The sequence below is a fragment of the Balaenoptera borealis genome, assembly GCF_965194805.1.
Source record: "Balaenoptera borealis genome assembly, chromosome: 7".
NCBI lineage: Eukaryota > Metazoa > Chordata > Mammalia > Artiodactyla > Balaenopteridae > Balaenoptera > Balaenoptera borealis.
The window spans coordinates 99,585,579-99,608,134 of record NC_138864.1 but is presented as its reverse complement, the minus strand read 5'-3'; the positions used below and the strand labels follow the sequence as shown (position 1 = coordinate 99,608,134).

Genomic DNA, 22,556 nt, shown 5'->3' with positions numbered 1-22,556 from the left:
TTTTTTTAATTCAGAAAAAGGTAGTTATAGGAATCGCAGAAAAGTAGAGAAGGCAGCGCGGGTTCTCATGATCTGTTTATGGAATCAAGCACCCATTATCCATTCTTCACCAATAACTCTTGAGTCAAGGATTATCTCAGTTTGAAACTACCCCCTGAACTCCAGCAAATACATATCCATCCATACAACCAAACAACCAAACAACCAAAAATGCTCAGATAGCAGTAATAAGCTAATACTAGCAAATAGTTTAAATCAAAAACTGTTACTTTTTTCTTTTAATATTTGTCTCCTTTTTGTGTTAAAGATAAAGAACAGTGAACAGCATAGTATCATGATTATTAGCCTCAGGAAGAGAATAAAAATGTGAGGAGATATTACTTCTATACTATGGGTTGATCACAGTCATTGAAACTATGTGAGTTGTGATTACTGGAAGCAAAATAGGGATTCTGCTTGCAGGTGGCAGATGGGACACATGCATTTATTACTCCCTTCTACCTACTTTCAATTCAATTCCTTTGAATTATCAGAGAGGATATTTATTTTAAATATATAATAGCAATAAAACAAGAAATGGTAAAGGTAACAAAAACTAGTAGAAAAACAGATGAGATCATATTTGGAAAATAAAAAGCAACTATAAGCCATAATAGGCACAATACAGAACTGTTCCATAGGTAATAACAGGATTTGCCATGGAATCTACTGAGAAACTCTAAGTTTAGAAACAACTAAAAGTCAGCTGAGTATAAGTACTTAATTGAAGAACTGCTTGAGAATAGATCAACCACTCATGGTTATAGGAATAGCTGTACTGTTATGTTTACCTCTAGATAAACTCCTAAACTCAAAGTGATGGGGACTTCTTCCATGGTTATTGGGGTCAGAGAGAGAAAGAGCAGCAAAGCTTAATATAAATCTGTATTTTCACAATAAATATGGAGGAGTAATGAGTGAGAAGGAGAAAGGTCAGCTCCACTGCTGAAACACACTACAACGTTCACAGTCCAATGCAAAGCCCTGCTCAACTTGGTCATTATAGGGGTCACCATCTGGATCCCTATTTCCATAACCTGAAGGAAAACTGGCAAGCCATCTAAAACAATATATTTTAAAGTAGCTTGGAAGTATTATTACAAGTAAACAGATACATGTGCCTTGTCTATACTTCTCGGTATCTACCCTGGAGACATTTTGTACATGTGCACAGATATATATGCACATGGATACTGATTTTAAATTTAATAGTGGAGGAAATGGAAACAGCACAAATGTTTATCAATAGGACACCAACAAACATACATACATCCATACAAATCAAAACCATCCAGTCATTAAAAATCATGCTGCATGGAGACAGAAATAAGAACAGTGAAAACACATATCTTGATTGAAGGGTTCGTTACATGGGTGTATACATTTGTCAAAGGTCATCAAACTGTTCTCTCTACATTTTAGTGAATGCAATTATATGCCTCTAACTCTTAAAGCTAACAGAGAAGCCATCGTGAGTTTTGTTGAGATGTGTTAGGACACAGAAATAGGAAATCTGAAACCAAAATATTTTGTAAATATTTAGACTTTACCATTCATAGGGGTGTTTATGATACTAAGGAGGAACAAATGAAAAATATGACAGAGATGAGCAAAGACTTCTCCTACCCCAATAAAGCAGAGGCAATGACTGTTTTGATATGACTACCTAAGAATGATTAATTAATCACTGGTTCTCAAACTTGGTTGCTCATTAGAATCTCCTGTGAGCTTTGAAAAAACTACTGATACCTGGGTCCCATACCCAGAAACCTGGTTTAATTGGTCTGGGCTATTACCTGGGCATCAAGGGTTTTAAAAGCCTCCCAGGTGATATTAACATGCAGCAAGTTTTAGGAGCCACTATTTAGTCATTCTCAGACTGAGAACTACTGAATTAATAAATATCCTTTCTTCATCTGAAGCCAATGGAATGAAACTCATTTACCTAAAGTAACACAAAAATGGCTTTAGAAGCATCTGAAGTATTTCAGATTACTATTTATCTATGTCAGCAGTAGATGCTGCTGACATAGATAAATTGTTTAATACACAGTCTGTTAAAACGTGAGTGGGGGGAACCATCTTTACATGCTACTTAACTTAATGATATGCACTTTGCTAAAGAAGCTACCTAAGATGAATAAAGAATACCACTTCCTCTCAATCAGTGGATCTGTCTCATTCTATCTTAGCCTCTCTGGTATTGTCTACTCTGGCACAAAGATACTGACAGGGACATGAACTGGAACAGAGAATATGGGTTTTTAGACTCTGCTTCCACCATTCTGGATCACATATTATGACTGAACTATGCAAATGGAAGAGAAGAATGCCTGCTGACCATCTCTGAAACCTTCCTTTGATAACCTCACACTCACACTAACATCTAAATATGAGGAACCTCTGAGCATCCGTTTGCAGTGTTCTGGCTGTTGGTTGGGTCTTCTTCCCAGAAGCACTATTAAGAAACAGTCTGCCATCCCCAGGGACCAGTTAACAATGAGAAGATATGCAGACAAGCATGTTTGATGACCAACTCTAAATCTTTTCTAGAAGGAATGAGGGCAGATTCCAATTACTGAGCCAGAAGGAGCCCTATTCTTGCCTGTTCTCTAGCCAACAACTCTGTGTGCCCAATCACAGCGATTTATATCCATGATGGAAGGACTAAACTCACAGGGGAAAGATAATCTTATCGAGTCAAAGCCAAATGTAGATAAGCTGATTATCACGGAAGGTTTGAAGCAAGAGAAACTGGATACAGAACTCTAAACATTTCTTATTATCAGCAAATGTGCACAGCAGCTGCTGGTAATCACCAATCACAATAAGCAGATAGACAGAAAAGGGGAAAATATTGTGGATGCACCCAAATTCCAAATCTCGGCACCTAACTGAATTTAGTGCAGAGCATCAGCATGAATTCAAATATGTGTGAATCATGGTAATCATGCGAAGTGCTAAATCACACATTTCCTGATTTATCCAAGCTTCCAAAAACAGTATATTCTGTGTGCCACAATTTGTACTAAGCTTTTTAGGGTCAAACTTCTAGCGTCACACCACACACACACACTCTTCCCAACAATGTGCTTTGCTATAGCATTATATAGCAATTATCATATTCAAAGAAATAAAGCATTTGGATGTGTGAATCAAAGATACTGACAAGAACTTTCATCAACATCAATTTAACAAAAAGAAATTCAAAGAACTATATATGTATGTTTGTGTTTGTATATGTATGTTTATCTATCCATCCATTCACACACACACACAAGCATCCAACCTGAAAATATCCAATATTTATTTTATTAAACAGCAATAGGCCCAATCTCATGGAGTTTATTATGCAGTTAGGACAGGTTAAAATACAGAGGGGAAATTAAGCACATTAAGGTAAACCTGAGGAATCCTTGTGGTGTTGGAACTGTTCCGTATTTTGACTGTGGTGGTGATACACAAACCTACACCTGTGGTAAAATTGCATAGGACCAGATACACACACACACACACACACACACACACACACACACACACACACACACACAGTCCAATAAATCTGAGTAGATCTGAGTAATATCAGTAGATTACATCAATGTTAGTAACCTGGTTGTAATATTATGCTTTGCAAGACATTACCATGGGGGGAAACTGGATAAAGGGCACACAGGTCTCTCTGTATTATTTCTTACCGCTGCCTATGAACCTACAATGATCTCGAACTAAAAGGTTTACTTGAGATAAAACTGAAATGCAAAGTGATAAGTGCTAAGATTAAAAAAAAAGCACAAGTTGTTATGGGGGCACATAATAGGGCTATATAATCTAGATTGGTAGGTTAAAGAGATTTAGTAGAATGAAATTAAGCAATTGCAAGTTAAAGAAGTCCAGGAATAAAGATTAGTTTATGCGAACAATGTAGTTTAGTCTAAAACATTATTTCTGAGTATTGTTAGGTAATTTTAAATATTTTCCAGGTGAGAGAAAAGAGATTCTATTGGAGAGGGAGTTAGTCGCCAGTTCTTTAAGGAATGTGTGATTACATTAATGTTTATGGGTCCAAAGTTTAAAAGATATGTGAATCCCTTTAAATCTTGTATCTAGAGACACTAACATGATCTAACAGCAGGGTCGTGAAGGTCATGGATGAGGCTAACCTATGTTGCATGAGCAACATAAACAGGTGCAAAAATTCAAGACAGAGTGCCTGTCACAAACTGAGAACTGGACAAATATGGGTTGAATGTAAAAGGAGACAGTGGTAGTAGAGATGGTAAAGAGGGGAAGCGTAGCCTTGACTATCCTTTGGATATAGATAGTGTAGGAGACAAAGTTATCAAACTCAGGAAGGGATCACTCCAGGGTTACAGGTATGAGTTTTAAGTGTTTAATTGTACCATTTATTTCCACATGAATACAAATAAGTGTCAGCTTGTAACTCCTTTTCTTCTTTCTCCTTCTCCTTTCTTTAATGAAATAGTGTAATCTACCTTGTATTTTACACTGGAAAAATGTGTTGGAAAAATTGAGTGGATGTCAAAGGTTACCAGGGGACAAGATAAGCAATTCCAGTTCTTTTTGTTTATAGCATCTCAAACCATGCTGTGTCCTCCCCAAATAGTAAAATTGTATTACATTTTTATTTCACTTTGGAAAGAGATGCACACTACACTTTTTGTTGCAAATATTCAAATAATATTCTCGTACTGGGAATCAATATTGTAATAATCACCTGGACTATATAAGCAGTGACCCTCAATAATTTGCAGTGCTTTGAAGGCTGCCAAATAGGTGGCAAAAACACTACTTTTAACTTCAAGATAACAGACTGTATTTCTTTTATGATATCCCTGCAGTGGTGAAAATGGAAGTTATTGACTCTGGGAACTCAGCCTACAGTGCTGTTAATCACTGTATTGCTATTAATTGATTTCCTTAAGAGTGAGCCAGACCCAGCAGGACACTACTTATTAGACCTCTCTCCCACTTGTAATGCAGTGCTTTTAATACCGCATGCAGAGTTTTCAGAGTGAAATGTTTGGTTTTCTGAACAGAGGTACCTTTGTATGGAACAAATAAGAACCAGTCAGTTTAAGCTATATAGTGATACATTGATCCTTTGAAAGGGAGAGACTTGAATTGTTCTTCTTTCCTCTGTCTGCATTATCACAGGTAAATAATTTGAAACTATGCATTGAAATATTCAGTTCAGTCATGTTTGTATTGCAATATGTGCAGAAACCTCAAGATCTTTTATTATTTTGAAATAATACCTAGGGACCCCACTACTTTGTCCAACATACCTAGAAAAATCATTTTGTCCAAAAAGGCACCCCAAGTTTCTAGAAACTAGAAGCTAAAAGCTACTTTCTTTTTTTTTTTTTTTCCCCAAAATCCATAACCGGCAGTGGAGAGCATGAGGTTAGATATTAAACAAAACTAAGATTCAGAAGGAAAAATTTATAATCTATATTCAAAATAATAGAACACTATGCTGACATGAATATATTTATGGGTATATTTAAACAATGAACATATGTCTATCTTAACTAGGCAAAATTGGAGGACTATTATCTAATACATTAGAAAGTTTGATTGATTGATCATTTTGCCCTTTTTCTTAATAGACTATTACAGCAGTAGACAAAGGAAGAAATAAAGTGCCCAGCTAATCGATCTGTATCATATTGGAAAGGTCAAAATAGAATTGTACATTACTACTGTCAGAAATATATAAAACATTAACGTTTCCATACCATAGTCTCATCACAAAAATTGTAATGGAGACTGAAAAAGACACAATATTCGTCCATTCTTATGACTAAAATAGCTATTAAGTTGGAAATGGAATGGCATAAATCTAATCTCAGGAGAGGTGCTGACTGGAAGAAAATACTACGGATCCATTCCTTTCTTTTGTAGGATCTTGAGTTCTCACTCAAGCCATCCTATATGTACTCAGATATTTTTTCCACAAGAAACCCTCAAAGTGACATATGTGTACTCATGACTTACAACATCTCTGTTAGAAATAGGCAAAGGCATACATCAAAAGCAAATAATACATTTAGTAAGTAATAAAATATAGAAATAATAAATATAACTATTAAGGTCAATTAAGAAATACATTTTGCATCTTGTTAAATTAATGCAGTATAGGAACTTGAGAAGAATTATACATAAATGTAAATATTCTGTGAATAGCTTCAAGTTTAATAGATTATGATATTTTTAAACATACCTTCTAACCATTACCTATGTAGTTGTGTTACACAGAAACAAATGTGAAAATTACCATATTTACTTTGTATTAAAACAGACTTTGTATTGTATTTTGTGGGATTAAAAAAAATGGTAATATGTGCATAAGGTATACACACGTGTACACATACACCAAACCATAAATCGTATTAATTATTTAATATGCCAAATAGGACAAAACTAGCATAAAAAACAGAGCATAGATTTTTAGAGAGATGAATTTTAAGATGCATTAAAAATGTGAGGCTCTTCTTAGCTTTGAAGACAATTTGTATTTTTTTTCTGCCTCCTGGCAGTTCAGCTTAAGTTGAAATTTATACAGCAAACATCTTATCATAATTCCTACCTCTGAAGAAACTCAGTAATGATACTTGCACTGGAGGCTTCACTGTTATTTTAAAACACTCTTACTTTGGAAAAAATTAGATGTTAAACTCAGCATAATTGCTGAAGACACAATATTTATGAAAAAGAAAACTTTCAGAAAAGTTTTTGTTTTGGGGGAAAAAGATTATATTATCAACTTGGCATTGAAAATCAAATGTAAGTCAACAAATATCTGAACACCTATTAAATACAGCACAGTTTGTTATGAAAGACACATAATAAGCAAAAGGGAATCCTCAAGTAGTTTATAATCCAGTACAGACATAATAAAAAGCTGAATATCATAAATACTACAAAAGACATTAAATTATGCAATGAGGGAAGTTTGTGGAAAAAAGGATAATATGGGAAAACTATCAGAAAATGCTTCAATGAGGATATAAATAGGGCTTCACAAGCAGAAATGTCAGAGGAAAAAACTTGAGGTAGATACTCGAAATGAAATAAAAAAGAAACTATGCCAGAAAAAAGGGGGGGGGGTAGTGTTTGAAGAAACTGTGAGCAATCCAGATACATTAGAAAATAGTTTAAGCACCTAAATAGGTACTGGGATATGAAGGCTGAAAGTATGATTGGCTCATATTGTCAATAGGCTGAATATCAAGCTGAATATGCTAGATTTTACTTGATAGGAAATGAAGAAACTGAAACTTTTTGAATAAGTATGTGTATGAATAAGAAAGTTTAATTTAGTAATTGTCTACAGAATGACTTGTGACACTTTTCCAACTCATTTGTTTATTTATTTATCTGTGGAAGTAAATTTTTAATGGCTGGTTAATTATATCACTACATTTTTATTGCAAATAGTACTCATTTAAGCACTTAAAAATGGAAGGTGTACAAAGATTAAATTAAGACACTGTAAATTGACTAAAGATTTGTTTTTTATATAAATAAAGGTCATGACCACACTGTTGACATGTAATACTGTTATAATACAACAATTAAACTTGTGAGTCTACAACAGAAGTCATCTGTAGTTAAGCAAGAAACAAAGTTGAAAAAGACCATGTTAAAACAAAACTACTGGGATTTACAGGTCGGGATTGGAAGTACCAACAAACAGATTCACTCAGCCCCTGAGTATTTCAAGTTTTACAGTACACATTAAAAATGATTTCTTCCATCAACACTATAAATTCAAACTGTCAGATGTTTATGCATTTTGCAAGTTACACTGATTGAATTGCTTACATGGGAGCGGGGGTCAGAACACCTCCCAATTTGAAGTTTACATCACCCATATGCTAACACAAACACAACTTGTTCCGTTTCCTTCCCTCCTCTCTCCCCCCAACAAAGAAGGCAGGATTTTTTGTTTCTTTTAGGTAATTGTTTTAAAGGATTTGTGATGATCAAGCTGAACGTCTGAAATTCAGTAATATTTAACTCTTAGACAACTAAGAGGTTAAAGATGGAAAATAATTTCTCCTAACACTAAGTTAGAAAATCATTTGCATCATACTGTAAACAAGGAAGCAATGTAAAGCGACAAAAACCTGTCCCCAGTACAAAATTGAAAAAATCTAAATTTCAAATCAGCAGAACTGGTCTACTTCCATGTTGACTATATGCGACAAGATAAGTGTGAGCTCCATAAACGCATAGCTAATGTAGGTAGTCTTCCACTGTGGCAAAAGCACAGGATCCAATTCCTGATCGAGCCATCAGTCCTAGACACTGTGTGGCCTGTCCCATGGCTAGGGCAAGTGGAGGTTGCTTTGGCAGATTGTGGGTTTCTAATATTGCACTGTTAAGAGCTGAGCACACAGGAAAAATGACACTTTTCTAACTCTATTTTTCAAAGGCTTTTATGTAGATTACAGAGTACTGACTCCTAAAATTGAGTTTATCACTTTATCCATACACCTCACACGGCACCACCAATGCACTCATTTACAGAGGTTGGTATAGTGTTTGACACCCAAAAGGGAAGCAAAAAATGCTTTCTGAATGACTGAAAGAATAATATGTATAGAGATGACTAAACTAGTTTGAAGACTAATTTTCTAATCAAGTAGAAATTAAGGCATTAAATAGGACACGGCACTGGTAATGAAAACAAAGAATGAGTTTTAAAAAAATTGAAGTTGATTCTAAGGTTTTGATCGGGAGGACTTTAAAGAATGGAGAACAAGTCATCAACCTACAAGTGTTAAAGGCAAAGAGTTTAAAAATAGTGGGGGCCCTGGTGTTTAAGGACATGTTAAATTTCAACAGCAAATGAAAGACTGAGGTGAAGTTAGGTAGAATAAAGTCATAATCATAGGACAGGACTTCTAGAAACAGGTAATATCTAGAGGTGAGGTTTTGTCAATACTCAACAATATAGAGATGATTAAAACAATGGAAGTATCAAAGTATAGAAACTATAAAGAGAAATTCAAAGATGTTCACATTTAGAAAGCCTACATTTAAATGAAAAATGGTAAGCAAGGTAAATAGAGAAGTGAGACTGCAGAACAAAGTTATTTGGACTGATACGAAAAAGATTCAGACGATGTTGCTGCTGAAAATGGAAACAGTAATATGACTTTTAGCTTCTACTATATGCTAACCACTCTGCCAGTTATTTTTAATGATTTTCAGATTTAATCCCCAGAACATGTGTATGATGTCTATATTATAATTTTTCCTTTTTTTGTTTAAATATAGGGAGAGTGTTGCCCAGAAAGTTTAGAGGAAGGGATGACATCAGAATTCAAAAAAGATTTTTTTTTTGAATTTTTGAATTTTATTTTTTTATACAGCAGGTTCTTATTAGTTATCTATTATACCTATTAGTGTATATATGTCAATCCCAATCTCACAATTCATCCCACCACCACCATGCCCTCCCCACCACTTTCCCCCCTTAGTGTCCATACTTTTGTTCTCCACATCTGTGTCTCTATTTCTGCCCTGTAAACTTTTTCATCTCTACCATTTTTCTGGGTTCCACATATACGTGTTAATATATGATATTTGTTTTTCTTTTTCTGACTTACTTCACTCTGTATGACAGTCTCTAGATCCATCCACGTCTCTACAAATGACCTAATTTCATTCCTTTTTATGGCTGAGTAATATTCCATTGTATATACGTACCACTTCTTTATTCATTCGTCTGTCGATGGGCATTTAGGTTGCTTCCATGATCTGGCTACTGTAAATAGTGCTGCAATAAACATTGGGGTGCATGTGTCTTTTTGAATTATGGTTTTCTCTGGGTATATGCCCAGTAGTGGGATTGCTGGGTCATATGGTAGTTCTATTTTTAGTTTTTTAAGGCACCTCCATACTGTTCTCCATAGTGGCTGTATCAATTTACATTCCCACCAACAGTGCAAGAGGGTTCCCTTTTCTCCACACCCTCTCCAGCATTTGTTGTTTGTAGATTTTCTGATGATGTCCACTCTAACTGGTGTGAAGTGATACCTCATTGTAGTTTTGATTTGCATTTCTCTAATAATTAGTGATGTTAAGCAGCTTTTCATGTGCTTCTTGGCCATCTGTATGTCTTCTTTGGAGAAATGCTTATTTAGGTCTTCTGCCCATTTTTTGATTGGGTTGTTTGTTTTTTTAATATTGAGCTGCATGAGCTGTTTATATATTTTGGAGATTAATCCTTTATCTGTTGATTCGTTTGCAAATATTTTCTCCCATTCTGAGGGTTGTCTTTTCGCCTTGTTTATGGTTTCCTTTGCTGTGCAAAAGCTTTGAAGTTTCACTAAGTCCCATTTGTTTATTTTTGTTTTTATTTCCATTACTCTAGGAGGTGGATCAAAAAAGATCTTGCTGTGATTTATGTCAAAGGGTGTTCTTCCTATGTTTTCCTCTAAGAGTTTTATAGTGTCTGGTCTTACACTTAGATCTCGAATCCATTTTGAGTTTATATTTGTGTATGGTGTTAGGGAGTGTTCTAATTTCATTCTTTTATATGTAGCTGTCCAGTTTTCCCAGCACCACTTATTGAAGACACTGTCTTTTCTCTATTGTGTATCCTTGCCTCCTTTGTCATAGATTAGTTGACCATAGGTGTGTGGGTTTATCTCTGGGCTTTCTATCCTGTTCCATTGATCTATATTTCTGTTTTTGTGCCAGTACCATATTGTCTTGAATACTGTAGCTTTGTAGTATAGTCTGAAGTCAGGGTGTCTGATTCCTCCAGCTCCGTTTCTTTCCCTCAAGACTGCTTTGGCTATTTGGGGTCTTTTGTGTCTATACAAATTTTAAGATTTTTTATTCTAGTTCTGTAAAAAATGCCAATGGTAATTCAATAGGGATTGCATTGACTCTGTAGATTGCTTTGGGTAGTATAGTCATTTTCACAATATTGATTATTCCAGTCCAAGAACATGGTATATCTCTCCATCTGTTTGTGTCATCTTTGATTTCTTTCATCAGTGTCTTATAGTTTTCTGAGTACAGGTCTTTTACCTCCCTAGGTAGGTTTATTCCTAGGTATTTTATTCTTTATGTTGCAATGGTGAATGGGATTGTTTCCTTAATTTCTCTTTTTGATCTTTCATTGTTAGTGTACAGGAATGCAAGAGATTTCTGTGCATTAACTTTGTATCCTGCAACTTTACCAAATTCCTTGATTAGCTCTAGTAGTTTTCTGGTGGCATCTTGAGGATTCTCTATGTATAGTATGTCATCTGCAAACAATGACAGTTTTACCTCTTCTGTTCCAATTCATATTCCTTTTATTTCTTTTTCTTCTTTGATTGTCATGGCTAGGACTTGCAAAACTATGTTGAATAATAGTGGTGAGAGTGGACATCCTTGTCTTGTTCCTGATCTTAGAGGAAATGCTTTCAGTTTTTCACCATTGAGAATGATGTTTGCTGTGGGTTTGTCATATATGGCCTTTATTATGTTGAGGTAGGTTCCCTCTATGCCCACTTTCTGGAGAGCTTTTATCATAAATGAGTGTTGAATTTTGTCTAAAGTTTTTTCTGCATCTATTGAGAAGGTAATATGGTTTTATTCTTCAATTTGTTAATATGGTGTATCACACTGATTGATTTGTATATATTGAAGAATCCTTCATCCCTGAGATAAATCCCACTTGATTATGGTGTATGATCCTTTTAATGTGTTGTTGGATTCTGTTTGCTAGTATTTTGTTGAGGATTTTTGCGTCTATAGTCATCACTGATACTGGTCTGTAATTTTCTTTTTTTTGTAGTATCTTTGTCTGGTTTTGGTATCAGGGTGATGGTGGCCTCATAGAATGAGTTTGGGAGTGTTCCTTCCTCTTCAATTTTTTGGAAGAGTTTGAGAAGGATGGGCATTAGCTCTTCTCTAAATGTTTGATAGAATTCACCTGTGAAGCCATCTGGTCCTGGACTTTTGTTTGTTGGAAGATTTTTAATTATAGTTTCAATTTCATTACTTGTGATTGATCTCTTTATGTTTTCTATTTCTTCCTGGTTCAGTCTTGGAAGGTTATACCTTTCTAAGAATTTGTCCATTTCTTCCAGGTTGTCCATTTTATTGGCACAGAGTTGCTTGCAGTAGGCTCTTATGATGCTTTGTATTTCTGCAGTGTCCTATGTCACTTCTCCTTTTTCATTTCTAATTTTATTGAGTCATCTCCCTCTTTTTCTTGATGAGTCTGGCTAAAGGTTTATCAATTTTGTTTATCTTCTCAAAGAACCAGCTTTAGTTTTATTGATCTTTGCTATTGTTTTGTTTCTAATTCATTTATTTCTGCTCTGATCTTTATGATTTCTTTCCTTCTGCTAACTTTGCGTTTTGTTTGTTCTTCTTTCTCTAGTTCCTTTAGGTGTAAGGTTAGATTGTTTATTTGAGATTTTTCTTGTTTCTTGAGGTAGGCTTGTATTGCTCTAAACTTCCCTCTTAGAACTGCTTTTACTGCATCCCATAGGTTTTGGATCATTGCGTTTTCATTGTAATTTGTCTCTAGGTATTTTCTGATTTCCTCTTTGATTTCTTCAGTGATCTCTTGGTTATTTAGTAATGTATTGTTTAGACTCCATGTGTTTCTGTTTTTTACGTTTTTTTCCCTGTAATTGATTTCTAATCTCATAGCACTGTGCTCGGAAGATTCTTGATATGATTTCAGTTTTCTTAAATTTACCACGGCTTGATTTGTGACCCAAAATATGATCTGTCCTGGAGAATGTTCCGTGTGCACTTGAGAAGAAAGTGTAATCTGCTGTTTCTGGATGGAATGTCTTTTAAATATCACTTAAATCTATCTGGTCTATTATGTCATTTATAGCTTGTGTTTCCTTGTTAATTTTCTGTCTGGAGGATCTGTCCATTGGTGTAAGTGAGGTGTTAAAGTCCCCCACTATTATTGTGTTACTGTCGATTTCCTCTTTTAGAGCTGTTAGCAGTTGCCTTATGTATTGAGGTGCTCCTATGTTGGGTGCATATATATTTATAATTGTTATAATTGTTATATTTTCTTCTTGGATTGATCCCTTGATCATTATGTAGTGTCCTTCCTTGTCTCTTGTAACATTCTTTATTTTAAAGTCTATTTTATCTGATATTAGTATAGCTACTCCAGCTTTCTTTTGATTTCCATTTGCATGGAATATCTTTTTCCATCCCCTCACTTTAAGTCTGTATGTGGCCCTAGGTCTGAAGTGGGTCTCTTGTAGAGAGCATATAGATGGGTCTTGTTTTTATATCCATTCAGTGAGCCTGTGTCTTTTGGTTGGAGCATTTAATGCATTCATGTTTAAGGTAATTATCAATATGTATGTTCCTCTTACCATTTTCTTAATTGTTATGGGTTTGCTTTTGTAGGTCATTTTCTTCTCTTGTGTTTCCCACTTAGAGAAGTTCCTTTAGCATTTGTTGTAGAGCTGGTTTGGTGGTGCTGAATTCTCTTAGCTTTTGCTTGTCTGTAAAGCTTTTGACTTCTCCATCTAATCTGAATGAGATCCTTGCTGGGTAGAGTAATCTTGGTTGTAGGTTCTTCCCTTTCATCACTTTAAATGTATCATGCCACTCCCTTCTGGCTTGTAGAGTTTCTGCTGAGAAATCAGCTGTTAACCTTATGGGAGTTCCCTTGTATGTTTTTTGTCATTTTTCCCTTGTTGCTTTCAATAATTTTTCTTTGTCTTTAATTTTTGTCAATTTGATTACTATGTGTCTCGGTGTGTTTCTCCTTGGTTTTATCCTGCCTGGAACTCTCTGTGCTTACTGGACTTGGGTGGCTATTTTCTTTCCCTTGTTAGGGAAGTTTTCAACTACAATCTCTTCTAATATTTTCTCGGGTCCTTTCTCTCTCTTTTCTCCTTCTGGGACCCCTATCATGCGAATGTTGTTGCGTTTAATGTTGTCCCTGAGGTCTCTGAGATAGTCCTCATTTCTTTTCATTCTTTTTTCTTTATTCTGTTCAGTGGCAGTGAATTCCACCATTCTGTCTTCCAGGTCACTTATCCGTTCTTCTGCGTCAGTTATTCTGCTATTGATTCCTTCTAGTGTATTTTTCATTTCAGTTATTGTACTGTTCATCTCTGTTTGTTTGTTCTTTAACTTTTCCAGGTGTTTGTTCTTTAATTCTTCTAGGTCTTTGTTAAACATTTCTTGCATCTTCTCGATCTTTGCCTCCATTCTTTTTCTGAGGTCCTGGATCATCTTCACTATCATTATTCTGAATTCTTTTTCTGGAAGGTTGCCTATCTCCACTCATTTAGTTGTTTTTCTGGGGTTTTATCTTGTTCCTTCATCTGGTACACAGCCCTCTGCCTTTTCATTTTGTCTATCTTTCTGTGAATGTCTCAAAAAAGGTATTTTTGCGCTTCAGTACCCTTGATCTTAACCTTAAGAATATTTCCCTTAATAATAAGAAAATCAAAAAAGGAGAACAATTCACGACTATACACCCCAGAATCCATTTTCAATGGGAGTAGGATAAATCTGCAAACCTGTCCCACGGTATTTGCATATATGAGGCAGAAGAATAAATGATGAAAGACTGAGCAGAGAGAAAGGAGTCATACCTAACTGCCTTCAAGTTGGAGTGGGAGTGAAGGAATGGGGAGGCTAATGGAAAAGCCAGCATAACCTTTGGAAAGCTTCAGGATCTGACATACTCGGTACTGTTTGAGTGTGGGTACAGGTGCAAAAAATGAGAGCCTGGTGGAAAGTTGATTAAAAGCAGGGGTGGGGAAAGTCTATATTTTTCCCCAGGCTTTATACCCAATGTAGGGGCACAATGTGGAATGTATTTTGTGCATTAGGTTCATCTCGGACTACCTGACCTTTTGCCTAAGTAGATCCAAAAAAACAGCAGCCAGATTTATTGCACCCAGGCAGGACAGCTGACTGCTTTACTGTAAATTCAATGCACACAGAGCTTCCAATAAATTTTTAGTACCTCATTTGTAAATGTAAATGAGCTGCCAACATTTAAGGATGAATGATTTAGACAAAGCAAGCAAATGGAAAAAAGGAAATGGTGACAATGATGAAAGAAAAAATATATATTAATAATGTCTTCAGAGATACTGGAGAAGTATTAAACAATACTAAAAATCATTTAGAGAAAAAGAAGAGGGGTCTTGGAAATGTAAATATAATAGCTATAAAAATAGAAAAATATTTGGAAGAAAAGTCAAGTCTTATCTCTCAGGAAAATAAAAAGAAGGCAAGATGATGTTCAATAGGGGGAAACAGATTAGAAAATTAGTAGAGAAATTGAAGTAATCAAAAATCTGGCTATGAGAACTTCAACAAAAGGAGAAAAGTGAAACTAAAGGAAAGGAATTTCTGAAACCAATCATTAAAATAAAAATCTCAGAAACAGGTACATGGTTTTCCAGAGAGATAGGGTCCAACAAATGCTTGGTACAGGAAATGAAAAAGACTCTCTTATTAAAACATTTTACCATGAAATTTTAGAACATGGAAAGAGGAAATTTCTAAATGGGGTGTAAGTCCCCAATTTAATGTTATTCACTGGCTTAATATTTGGTAAAATCTGGACTGTCTCAATGGCCTGCTCCCCACCCCACTCTGCTCCTGCAGAGGAGGTTCCCTAGCCAAACAACCCTCCTTATCAAAGAGATCGGGCAGAGTTCTTACCTATCCCTGGGGTTCAGTTCCCTGTCAGCCCAGGGGATTTAGACAAGCCAATCACATCCTCCCCACAGGTGTGAAGCACAGCCCAACCTCTTGGTATTACAAAGCCTGCCTCCCCTGGCCCCTTGCCCTTTACCCAAGTGCACCTCCCTGAAGTACCCTCCTCCTCTGGACAGTAAGTACACGTGACTAATAAAACCCTGTTAATCTCCTCTGCTCAGTGTCGGGGTCATATGTTCAGACATCCCTGTAGCCATAGAGTGTGAAACCCTCCCTCATTAACGGGGTGAATAGGAGACAAACACTAAAATATTTCAAAGAACAGGCAGGTCCAGTACAAAGGATGGTGAATCAGAATGACAGATTCTCAAATGCAGCAGTAGAAACGAGAAGAATTTTGAACAATGTTTTCAACATTCTGAGGAAAAATCTATTTACAACTTAAAATGCTCCATCCCTTCAGATTACCTAATAAATATCAGAGAAGAATAAGAGTACTTTTAGACGTTCAAAGTATAGAAAATTTGACTCTCCTGTACCTTTTTCAGGAAGCTATCTAAGGATGATTTCTGTCAAAACAAGGAAATAAACCAAGATAGAAGAGAACTGTGATCCAGGCAACAGGAGATCTAACACAGCAGAAAGGTGAAAAAAATTCCCAGGATCATGGCAAAAAGGAAGTATCCAATGATAGCTGTATAGTAGGCCTAGAGTACACAGAAGCCATATTTTAGCAGGAGGTCAAATGTCTCCACTAGGCAGGTATTCAGAAAAATAAAATATGCTTGAAAATGAGATAAAGGCTGTGATCATATGAAAAAATGAGGCATTTTATAGAGCTTTTCTGGGGTGACAGTCATAGGCTGAAAGTAAACCAAGTCAAAAGGGGGCAATTTTTAACTCCAGTAAAAAAAAAAAAAAAAAAAAGAAGTAGAGGAAGTAAATGTAATCAGATGCATTTTCTTGGCTCAGCAGTGAACAATATTTAAAAAGTCATCATGGAAACACAATGTTTTTAAGCAAAAATTGAGGCATAATTATATTGAGAGGAAAATAGAGGGTAAAATTGAGTCAAAATTATTAAATCTTACGAAGGAAGCTATCAGGTAAGGTTTAATTTGATTAAGCAAGATATAACACTACATTCATATTCTTTTGACCTATGGAGATAATTACCAAATAAAATAGCTAAATATTAAATGTGTTTGCCTCTGAGGTGTAGGACAGGTCTTAAAGTGTCAAGGAATAATATCTAAAAAATAATCATTTCAGGGATAGTTTTTTTTTTTTAACCAGTTTTATCTAACAACACATTTATTTCAAATAAATACTAATTTTAAAAAGCAATTTGGCTTATATTTCTGATTATTAAAAATGTGTTCCATAGTCATACCCCCTAACAAGTCACTTGAGGTTTTCTAATATTTTTCTGTTGAAAATACAAGTGTAATTGCTTTCAGTATGATAATTTTTGCTATATTAATTCTGTTTTTTGTTTTTTTTTTTTGCTTCATGTTAGTGCAGTTCATTCCCCTTCAGCTCACATGGTAAATTAATTGGAATCTTCTTAAGAATCATTTTGATACTCTCATTAAGATTACCCATTTGAGATCAAATTACGTTAAAAATAAAATGGTTTCTGAGTTCTAATTTATCTCTAGTTTATGGCAATTGGGAACCTAATTTATCTAATGATGATCATCCTAAAGTGCTAGGCCATGGGTGGTAATGGGTACCTAATCATTTCTTAGAATATTGTATTTCTAAAGATTCTAGTTATATATCAAGATGTAAAAAGTAAGTTGATTCATTTAAAATCTATAGCAAAGTTAAAAAGCTACTCTTACAAAAAGGTTTTTGAATGTCTGCTAATTCACTTTGAGTCTAACTGATATAATGATGTAATGAAAGATCATTTTGGAATTGAGTTTGAATTTCTACATTTGGAAACTAAATATTACCCAGATTGGACCCTGGGACCTAATTTGCATCCAATCTAATATTCAAATCCGTTGTCTTTTGGCTTTTCAAAAATAATCCTTATATTAAATATGTTTTTACTTATCCAAAAAATCATCTTTATATTTGTAAGAACACATATATTGCTGTTTGGTTCTAAAGTTATGGTCACATGAAGATATACATAAAGGTGCATTTAGTATTGTGCTTAAATCCAATATAAATCTTCAGTTTGGCACCATGGTTAAGGAATGAGGGGGTCTCTGTATAGCAGCAGCCATAGCAATAACTGTTGGGGAGAATATAAATCATAGGAAACTTCAGAGAGCTATGCCACCTGAGAGTATAATAAAAAGAGGAAAAGGGGAGCAGTTAAACAGGTATACCAAGGGGTATAAAATACCAGTGACATACTTGAGGGTAAAGAATATTTCAAAAATGTATCCCTAAACTAACATCTCATTTTATGCACAAGAAATATCACAATATTCACATCAAGTATCAATAGAAGATAAATACACATCAAACAATTTCCAAATAAAAAAACAGCCAATTAAAAACAAACACACTGAGAAGGGATAGCAAATAGTGCATGCATTTTATCACTATATCAAATTGTTCCAAGAGTCATAGGACTGAATGAAATAATTTCAGTGGTTTCTGTAAACTGTATGGCAATTCTCATCACTTCAAATAAGATATGTAGGCAGATAAACTTACTTTTATAAATGTCTAGGGATGCTTTTCTTAAAACATACTCATAAGCCACATAAATCCTCATTTCTCCTTGTGTAGTTTCATCTATACTTAAGGTTTACTAAATTCTAACAAGCTATAGTACAAAATAATTGGCACTCTGCTGTAACAGATGGAAATAATGTGTACATGGAAGAGAGGTAAAATAAAATTGACAGCTGAAATCTGAAGTTAACATAGGAATTACCATAAAACCTAGCAACTCTAAATCAAGGAAATGGATAAAGGTGATATCCCCTCTATGTCATTACATATATACCTCTGCTATTTGTTAACTAATTGAATAAGGTTTGTCATGTTCTTGTCTAAGAACATGAGAGTGTCCAAATGTAAGGAAGAGTAGAAGAAAGTCTCCCTGATGAAGGAAAAAAAACAAACAAGACCTTTTTAACAAAGCATCCAATGCTATATTTAACCAGATAAAAGAAAGTGAAGGGAGGTCACTATCCGGATAACTTACTGATACATCTTGTTATTGGAAATTGATAGTAACACGTATCATTCACGCTGCCTCAATTGGTCCTCTGCTGTGTGTGTGTGTGTGTGTGTGTGTGTGTGTGTGTGTGTGTGTGTGTGTCGGGGGGGGTGTAGGGTGAAGCTTTAGAAAGTTAATTTTGACCTGCACATGTTTATGACTATGACTAACAGATGATTTGTCCTTTCCTTGAAAAAAAAAAAAACTGAGTTCACTATTTCTAAAACTGTAGAACTAACTCAGTTCTCTGCTAGTGCTCATGCCTATACTGGCTGTTATCTCACTGCAGGAAGATGCCAGTTTAGCTGCCTGAAGGGTTGAATAGAGTACCTTGGTTTGTCCTACTGATGCATTAATCACTATCACTCAGAATACAGGGGATAGGAAATTGACAGAAAACACCACAATGGCAAATTGACACATACTTATACTAAACATTTCCCTGTGAAATTAAATGTTAATTTTCTATAGATGGGAAATTGTCTACAAAATAAAAATGTCCTGAATTATCATTCCATGATAATATGGAGTTTATTCATAGTTTAAATTGATGTGGCCTGTAGAGTTTCTGTAAAGTGAATATAACAGGAAAGAATAGTAGTTACATACAGCATGTTACATTTCACAGAGTTGCCTTGTTCATTTCAGCAAAGAGCCTGCAGAAGAAAATTTGTGGAGAGAGAGATGGCAGGACCCTGACAAAAAATGTGTCCACAGACAGGCAAGATTTTGAGCCCAATAACATCCTCAGGCTGATGAGATTAGTTTGCTTTATAACCTACTGCTAGCAAACTAACTTTGACACTCTCAGAGAAGAACACTGGGGAGATGCTGAAAAAAAAGAGGAGAGGAATCTTGTATTATTAATGCAGGTGGGAGAGGAAAAAATACCATTTATTGTAAAGAGAATCTTACCAGACTTATGTTCTTAAAATGTGTAAAAATAATGATTTATTTTTCTAAAAGTATAGAACAGAATCCCAGTGTGCAACTACTAAAAATTACAAGCTAAATTACTTTGTATTGTGTGTTACAAATTTAATAAGCACTTCAGGAGTAAAAATCTGTCTTGATGACGGATTGCACTGAACCAGTAGAGCTAAAGATCTAATGTATCCTTTTTCTTAGTGATTCATGCTATCATCTTGTTGGGGAACTAAACCTGGAAGATTTATCTCATTGCTCAAAAAGGTATACATATTCATACCGCAAAGAGAACTTAAATATGCTTAATTGAAATTTCTAATTTCTCAAATGAGATAATTGTAGCCCATATGGTTGATGCTCATGCCCAATGGCATAGAATAAACCATTAATATGAACCTTCCTACTCTTACGAGCCACTCTGTTCTGCTATATCACACGCTGTCCATGCTTGTGTGAAGCTGAAAAAAGTCTAACTTGATATGTGACCTGGTAATGTTGGATATAAATATTTTAAAATATTGGAGGAAATCTCATGTTTACTTTTATCTATCTGATGCCAGAAACCTTTAAGTTTTTCCAATGCACACAGAAATTGGTAATTTATCAAATATGATACTCCTATTCTCATCCTAGTGATTTTGCTTACATGAAGTGTTTGGGTGAAGAAGATAAGAAGGCCATCATTTCAAAACAGTACAGTAGGGAACTGTGGTGATAAATAGTTTTTCAAAGACATGATGACAGATGCCATTAAAAGGCACAAGCTGTTAAATCTAGAATCTCATATGTGCTTTGTTCTTGATTTCTAAATTTATCCCAGGTTGTTTTCAGAACTTAAAACACAGTCATGGGAGGTTGGTGATTAGAGAAACTATCTGAAGTTTCACAATCAGAACAGCTGGTCCAGAGATGACAGAAGATGATGCTGAGTCTTATGAAGAAAATGCAAAGTAGTAATTGGGGAATGTTTTGGCAAGTAATAAGAGAAAGCATCGGAGACTTACTGCAGGTGTCAAATCGCATTTAGGTTATATACGTTTTCCTGACCCAGTGTTTCAATTGGCCCTCTTACATCTAAGTGAAAAAACTGTATGATTATCTGAAAAATATAGAAAGGAATAGAGTTTGATTTCAAAACAGGCATAAAACTAATACATGGAAGGAGTACTGAAAGAACAGGTCACAAGTTCTAAGGGCATAAAATCATCATCATCTTTCACGTAAACTACTACAATCACTTCCTAACTAGTCTCCCTGAATAAATCTTCCTCCCTTGGACTATTCTTTCTAGAGAATACAGGGTGACTATTTTTTTTTTTTTTTTTTGACTCAGGTCATCTTATTATTCTACTCCAAATCCCCCCATATTTAGAATAAAATTCAAACTCTTTCCCTTTGCCTAAATAGCTCTATATGTTTGGCTCCTGACTACATCTCTATCAGTCCCTGTTTCTCTCCCATGCTTAGAATACAGTGGACACCTTGCTGTTTATCAAACGTGCCAATTATCAATCCATTTCAAGATCTTTGCCCTGGATGTTTCCTTCATCTGGAATATTCTTCCCCAGATATTTGCATAACTGGCTCTCAGACTTAATTCATGTTCAAATGTCAGCTTGTTGCCACATTATCTGAAACAGAATTTCCAGTGACTTTATATCCTTAGCCTACTTTATTTTTCTTCCTATTACATATCATTACTTGTATTCTGTTATCTGTTTTATTAATTCATTATCTGTCTTTGGTACTTGAATGTAAACTCCACTAGGTCAGATTCTTGTGTGTTTTGTTTATTTTGTATTCTTAGTGCCTAAAACAGTGCCTAGCACACAATGAATACCCCTTTAAGTAAAAATGAATAAAGGTACTTTATATAATATTATTACTAATGTCTTCTCTTGGACTATTACTTATCTTGGTATCCCAACTTTAATTATATTCATTTCCCAGTGTTTGTTGTAGATGTTGTAGAAAGTAATGGATTTCCAGTTGGATCTCAAACATCATCTCAACAAGCAAGATGTATACCACACTAGTCCTCCTTTTCCCCAAAGCTTTCCCCTAAATTTTGTCCAAAACATACTATACCAGCCTTGTTCCCTGATTTGGATGAAATTGTCAACTCTGTCTGGTAGAGCAGAACAACTCTCAACTAGATCGCATCTCTGATTAGATCAGAAATGGGGCTTCATTCTGTTAGCTTATACCCTTCTCAGATTCCAAGAAGCAGGAAACTGTCATAATGCTTAACTTATTTAGAGTGACAAAATCTACTAATACTTACCAATTAAAATAATTATTTCCTTAAGCCAATTTATATTTACAATGCTATCTCAAATTCATTGCATAATCTAAGCAATCTCAGATTGAAATTGATGAAGTCTATATGGAACTTCTCCTTTAAAAATGTAGCATACTGCAACCATTCTTTCAGATTCAGTGGTTCCTATAGCTTCGGGGGAGGAGGTTAGCCTGAGGCACATGAAATAGACAACTGCCTCTCCCCATGAAGTGTATGCTGTAAGATCTTGATTGGATGTCATATTTTTGTTTTCACATTGTGTTTCTTGAAGGTTTTCTCTTGGGTAAGGAGAAAGGCATGCTTAAATTGCCTGACTCAGCTGTGAATCTATTTCATTAAGCTGTTAACATATTTCTCAGTATGGCTTACCAAGAAAACCAAATACAATGCAAA

At 35.1% G+C, this 22,556-nt stretch overlaps 1 long non-coding RNA gene across 3 annotated transcripts in view; it reads left to right on the top strand.

The window, feature by feature from the left end:
• LOC309632526 overlaps positions 1-22,556 on the top strand; it is a 151,605-nt gene that overhangs the window by 113,392 nt on the left and 15,657 nt on the right. The window lies entirely within an intron of this gene.